Source organism: Anastrepha ludens, unplaced genomic scaffold (assembly GCF_028408465.1).
Source record: "Anastrepha ludens isolate Willacy unplaced genomic scaffold, idAnaLude1.1 ptg000061l, whole genome shotgun sequence".
Taxonomy (NCBI): domain Eukaryota; kingdom Metazoa; phylum Arthropoda; class Insecta; order Diptera; family Tephritidae; genus Anastrepha; species Anastrepha ludens.
The window spans coordinates 17,501-25,000 of NW_026530051.1; the positions used below are offsets into that span (position 1 = coordinate 17,501).

Genomic DNA, 7,500 nt, shown 5'->3' on the forward strand with positions numbered 1-7,500 from the left:
CGAATGTACTCGTATGTCACGCGACCTTTGGAACTATTGTCCCAACGGTTTTGCCACCCACGAAGCATACATTCATTCAACAACCTTTTACACTCTAAAAACCCCCTTCCTACATCACCGTCGGATAACCATCCAACACGCAGCGGCATACAAAGCCTCCTTCTCAACCTGAAGGCAACCGCCCGTTGCACGACTAACAGGTCAAGAGGAGGCGCACCTAACAACACCTGCAACGCATCCGTACTCACTGTACGGCATACAGGCAAGCAGGCAAGCAACATAATGCGCTGGCACGCCATCAGATGACGTTTGCCAACCGACTTTAAAGCCCATTCGTACCATATAGCGGCACCATAAGTGGCACAGGCCACAAATAGGCCCCGATATACGGTACGAACCGCGCGTCGGCTAAGACCCCAGTCAAATCTGACAACGCGACGCACTTGCCCAACAATTGCCTGCAGCCGCTCCCTCAACAACACTAAGTGTGGAGTAAAACACATCCTTTCACTCATAGTTACCCCCAGGTATTTGACTTGTGTCACATACCTAATCCCTACCCCATTCAAACGGACAATCGGTGGACGACTCGGGGACAATCTGCCCTTAAGCAGCATTGTCACCGTTTTGTCCATCGATATATCCACTCCCACATCTACCCCCCAATTGTGGGTCAATGTAAGGAGCTGCCCCCCCACTCGCTCCAGTTCCTCACGCGAACGACCCTCAACCAAAATGAGAAGGTCGTCCGCATATGCACAGTGTTTACAAAGTGGCTCTAACTGCCGAAGCAGGGAGTCCATCATGAGGTTCCAAATGAAGGGACCACAGATGGATCCCTGCGGACAGCCTCGAGCCACCCCAATCTCCACACTCCCGCCCACTCCTACAATAGATGCTTTTCTGTCCGAAAAATAACTCCGCCATAGAGTAATTTCCGGACAGCCAAGCTCCTCTAGCCGTTGTAACACACGATCCCAGCTCAAGTAATCAAATGCCCCCTTAAAGTCAATAAATATGCCAAGGACATATTTACTGGCGTTTTCCCTAACTACACTCTGAACATACATCCACGCATCTTCTACACTACGTCCTTTCCTAAAACCATACTGCCTATCCGACCTAACACCCCGAGTTAGCTCCTGAAGCCGCTCAACCATAACCCTTTCCAGCACTTTTCCAAGTACTGGAAGGAGGCTGATACCACGATAAGATCGAGGATCGCTCCTGATCTTATCGGGCGACTTCAAGAGTACAACGACCCTAGCAACTTTCCACTCGCGTGGAAAATATCCCTCCCATATGCATTTATCATAAATGGCCACCAAATATTCCGGAATGAACTTCCACAAGCATTTGCACATCTCTCCGTTCAAACCATCGAAACCTGGAGACCTTTTAGACCTGACCAGGCCAAATGCATAATCCAACTCCCCAACGTCTAGTGGAGGGACAGGCACCTCTTGTGCAGGAGGAACTTGAACCTCAGCCCTGGGAAAGAACTCGCCTAACAAAACATTGGCGCACTCTCTCCACGTCGATAATACAGTATCACCTACGCGAAGAGAGCTAGCCATCTCATTTCGACGACCCCGACAGATCCTAAAGACCTGTCCCCAAGGGTCGTCCCTATTTTCCCCCACAAATCTCCTCCACTCTTCCTCCTTGACTCTCACAAGCATCTTCTTATACTCTTTCATCCCTACACTAAATTGATACTTGAGCTGAGACAGATTCTCCGAATTGGTCCGCCTGCCGCGTTGAAACAACCGCCTCAAGCGCCGGACAGACCTCCTCTTTGAGTTCAACTCGCTAGTCCACCATTTCACACCTTTCATTCTCACAGCCCTAGCTTTCCTAAACACTGAGTCATTCACTCCCCAGACACATTCAGATAGACGAGCAATTTGCTCGTCAACCCCCAATTCCTCAAACTCACTAAGCGGTATATCCAATACCGCTTCCCTAACAGTATGTCCATATCGGTTCCAGTCAGTACACGAGGTACGCCATCGCCTCAATGGACTCCCCCCTTCTAGCTGCGGGGTACGGGGAGTAACCATAATTTGTATTAAATTATGGTCACTAATTCCCCAACCCCCCCTAACACTCCATTTACACTCGAACCTACTCGCTGCTGCGTCATTCATGAGCGTCACGTCAATGTCACTCACACCTCTAGGCCCCTCAAACGTATACCATACGCTTGGTTCGTTTGCTACGAGGAGGTTATTCGCCACAAGCCATTCGCTCATAACCTCACCCCGATCGTGGCTCCGATATCCAGCACTATGCCTGGATACCTTGCTGAACCACATCGGGGAGGTAGCATTCGCATCAAGACACACGATGGCAGGAATGCTACTCTCATGTAGTAGCACCGCATCAATGTATCTTAAGTAGGGCTCTAGAGGCTCGTCAAACTTGCAGTACAAGCTGACGACATTCATTCTGCCGAATTCCCCCTCGACACACACACATACTCCCCACTGTGATGAGTCAACTACTACACAAGAGTAGCTTGGCTCACACACAGCTACTGCGGCATTGACTCCAAGGTCCGTAAAGACCCTGAAGCCCCCAGGAAGACCTCTCACCACCCCATTGGTGGAGTATGGTTCCTGGAGCAAGGCAATGCCGCAGCCCCCCTCCGACATACACGCCCCCAATTCACACATCACGGCATAAGACCCCTGACAGTTCAGTTGATATAGTTCAACCATCAATGTCTAGCGTTCGCACGGGCAACAATGGCACAGTACACCGGGCAGACAGTGGACATCATCAAATGTCCGGCTGGCTTGCCCTTAAATGCACAGTTGCGACAATGCGGGGCATTGCCGCAACCTGCACTCCTGTGCCCTTCCTGCCCGCACCTCCGGCAGACATCCTTCTTGGCTCTGCATTCTGCCACCCTGTGATCGAAACCCATGCATCGGAAGCAGCCGGGCGTCAGTTGGTCCGGCCGTACCCGGAAGGAAAACCACTTAACGTAGCAACGACCTGCTTCCAGGAGGGCGGACATTAGCATGTCCGTTCCCTCAAGGACAACATTCGTCACCCCATCGGGGCTGACCTTCCAAGGACGGCTGATCATCCTCACGTCCTTCTCAAGGCACCCAGGGCTGAACTCCTTGAGGTTCAAACGGAACAACTCTCCCATGAACTCGTCAGGGGAGATCTCCGTGTGGACCCCTTGGACCACAACCCTAGGCCCCAGCTTCCGACGTATGCTCACATCGAGCCCCACCTCGGAAAACTTGGCATTTTTCGCCAAGTTATCCCTCTCAGCAACTGATGGGGTGCGAATAATCGCACCTCCATCCTTCAACGGGCGCACCTCGTGCACCCTTACCCCCATGGAAGGCCCTACCTCCTTTACCACTTTTTTAATCACCTCTTTGGACGTAGTGGGGGTTTTACCCCTCACTACGACCGACCAGGTCTCAACTGGCTTGGGCACCGGCAACGCAGGCAACACAGGCGCAGGCGCCTGAGGTGCCGGCATCATCGCTGTACCAGCCAGCGCAGCTCCAGCCGTCCTCCGAGGTGCTTCCTCCCTATTTACCTTTGTGGCTTCCAACCGCCCACGAAGATGGGCGATCTCCGCCACCATCTCCACAAAAAGCTCCTCAAACTCCAAGGAGTATCCAAGGAGGTCTTTTGCCACACTTTTCGGGACGCCGTCCATGTCTATGACGGCACCACTAAAGGCCGTCACAATGGACTTGAAGCGCCCCATAAACTTCCGCCCAACTTTCTTTTGTTCGGCACCCCCACCGAACGTACCCGAATCCTCCAGGGAAGCACCCAATTCCCCGCGGATTTTCTCCAACCGCTTCCCTGCTGGACCTAATTTCTCCCCCGTCTTCCGCCCCTTGCTCCCACTCCCAATCTTTCCACTTTCGGAAGCGCCCTCGCTTCCACTCGCCCCCGACTTACTCGATACCTTCAAAATCGACTTACCCACCGGGACCGCTGCACCTCCAGCGGTCTTCTTCTTAGTACGGGGAGGAGACCGCAAAATCACCTCCTCCTCTCCGGACGTCGTCTCATCCATTGCCGACGATGGCACCGCCGAACCGCTTGGAAGAGGGGTGTTCGCCCTCTTCCTCAAGCCTTCTAATTTGGGCATAGCCCAAAGCTCCACCACTAAGGTTGCCGAATTCGCCGGTAAAAGGCCTCCCGAGCAACAACAAAAATAGGGTCCCTTTTGGGCGACGGCAAATACTGTACGGCAGGAATGAACCCCGCACAGGCACGCACACAGCGGCTGCACCTATCGGCGAGCCAAAGCAAAGCGCGAGGGCGTAGCCCACAGCGCCAACCAAAGGTCTGGCAAAGGCCACCACCAATGCCTTGCCGGACGGAACACTGTTCCCCGAACAAGGACGGGTCGACCAAGGTGGAGCTAACGCCGAGCTCGACCGCAGGCAAAACGCAGCACGCTCTGTTTGCAGCACCTGCACAAGGTATTCAACCTTAGCGCAGTACTCAACCCACGCACAAAAGGGGACGCCCTTTTTACCGTTGCCAAATATGGCAATATAACAGCACGACAAACCTAGTGTACGCCCGCACTGTACACCCACGCCGAAATGTAACGGCACGCGCACACGAAAAAGACGCCAAAAATTAGCGGCACACAAATGTTGTAAACAACTTGGTATAGCGGCACTCGCTTGAGCGTCCCACAATATACCAACAAGGTACACTTGTACACAATGTACAGCCACGCGAACAGTGGCGTCACTAGCACAACCGTACTCACTCACGCTATATATAGCAGCACTCACACGCACGCACTATGTGTCAATAGTACGGAGTATAGTGGCACTCACAGGAATGTCCAACAACACTACCGTACGGCACTTGCAATCAGTCGTAAACACTGTACCGCTATGGTACAGCTACGACAAAGTAGCGTCACTCGCACAACGGCACTCACTAGTGCAATTAATCGTAAACACTGTACCGCTATGGTACAGCCACGACAAAACTTAGCGTCACTCGCACAACTGTATACAACCGGTTATCACACGCGGATAAAGCACACAGGCACACAGCGAAGTCACAAAAATAGCGCACAGTACACGGCACGTCCGTTCGCCTCAGCAGTCACACTGAGAAATGAGTAGATAGGGACAGTAGGAATCTCGTTAATCCATTCATGCGCGTCACTAATTAGATGACGAGGCATTTGGCTACCTTAAGAGAGTCATAGTTACTCCCGCCGTTTACCCGCGCTTACTTGAATTTCTTCACTTTGACATTCAGAGCACTGGGCAGAAATCACATTGTGTCAACACCCGTTAGGGCCATCACAATGCTTTGTTTTAATTAGACAGTCGGATTCCCCAAGTCCGTGCCAGTTCTGAATTGATTGTTAATTGATAATCGTTATAATTTAAAAAGAATATATATCGAATGATATAATTCCTTAAAAATTTTAGCAAGAAAGTTCCACAATTGGCTACGTAACTACTATCCGGGGAACAAGAATCGTAATTCTCTATTTACCCAGAACGAGTACATAAACCATGGTATTGCTTCCCAATCAAGCCCGACTATCTCAATCTTCAGAGCCAATCCTTATCCCGAAGTTACGGATCTAATTTGCCGACTTCCCTTACCTACATTATTCTATCGACTAGAGACTCTTCACCTTGGAGACCAGCTGCGGATATTGGTACGGCCTGTTGAGAAGTTTGCGTGACCCCACCATAAATTTTCAAGGTCCGAGGAGAAAATATCGACACAACAGTAAATGTCATGCTCTTCTAGTCCATCTACCATATCTCTCTTCGAAAGACTTCCATGGTAGTACGACTATAAAACAGAAAAGAAAACTCTTCCGATATCTCTCGACGGCTTCTTTATGGTCGTTCCTGTTGCCAGGATGAGCACAAGGCCCATTTTTAATAACAAACGGATACTCAACAGGTTACGGAATTGGAACCGTATTCCCTTTCGTTCAAAATAATTCAAGTATTTAATTATTTTTTAATATATATATATAAATTTTATTAATATTTTTTTTTATTAAAAACTTGAAAATTTTCGGCTTTCGCCTTGAACTTAGGACCGACTAACTCGTGATCAACCACTGTTCACACGAAACCCTTCTCCACTTCAGTCCTCCAAGGTCTCATTCGATTATTTGCTACTACCACCAAGATCTGTACCAATAGCGGCTCCATGCAGGCTTACGCCAAACACTTCTAAGCACACTATTGTACCCTCCTACTCACTAAAGTTTCAAAATTTATAAATCAATCGAAATTGTTTTATAAATCATCTACTTTAGCGGTAATGTATAGGTATACAACTTAAGCGCCATCCATTTTAAGGGCTAGTTGCTTCGGCAGGTGAGTTGTTACACACTCCTTAGCGGATTACGACTTCCATGTCCACCGTCCTGCTGTTTTAAGCAACCAACGCCTTTCATGGTATCTGCATGAGTTGTTAATTTAGGCACCGTAACATTACGTTTGGTTCATCCCACAGCGCCAGTTCTGCTTACCAAAAGTGGCCCACTGGGCACATTATATCATAACCTCAACCTTCATATCAAGAAAGGTGAGGTTCTTACCCATTTAAAGTTTGAGAATAGGTTAAAATCGTTTCGACCCTAAGGCCTCTAATCATTCGCTTTACCAGATAAGATTATTTTATATAATTTTTAAATGCACCAGCTATCCTGAGGGAAACTTCGGAGGGAACCAGCTACTAGATGGTTCGATTGGTCTTTCGCCCCTATACTCAATTCTGACAATCGATTTGCACGTCAGAACTGTTTCGGTCTTCCATCAGGGTTTCCCCTGACTTCAACCTGATCAAGTATAGTTCACCATCTTTCGGGTCACAGCATATATGCTCAAGGTACGCTCCAGTTAGAGGTATAAATAATAATAAATTATCATTATACATAACTATATGGAACGCCCCGGGATTGAATTAATTGACTATTTAAGAAAATAGACTAAAAATTAATCCCATTATATTTTTAAGTTAAGTTAATTATGCCATTAAGTTTAATATAACTCAATGACTTGCACATATGTTAGACTCCTTGGTCCGTGTTTCAAGACGGGTCCCGAAGGTATCCTGAATCTTTCGCATTGTTAATCATATAAATGCATACAAATAAATATTAATATCATAGATATTAAATTTTTTGTAAAATTCAAAAAATGAATTTTAGCATTATATATAATAAAATCTATCAACACTTTATCAAATCATTAGTATTTATTCTATGTTAATATGCTTAAAAAGCAAATTAATTTAAATAAACTTAATATCACCAATGATCTTTTGATAAATACTTTTATTATGTTAATAGATTACAATGTCCTTATATGAAAAAAATGCACATTATTTTTAATTATTTAATGATGAATTTTTCATAATGGATATTCAGGTTCATCGGGCTTAACCTCTAAGCAGTTTCACGTACTATTTAACTCTCTATTCAGAGTTCTTTTCAACTTTCCCTCA

At 47.5% G+C, this 7,500-nt stretch overlaps 1 pseudogene; it reads right to left on the reverse strand.

Moving 5' to 3' along the window:
• Positions 1-5,091: 5,091 nt before the first annotated feature.
• Positions 5,092-7,500, reverse strand: part of LOC128871123 (large subunit ribosomal RNA) — a 2,780-nt pseudogene continuing 371 nt past the window's right edge.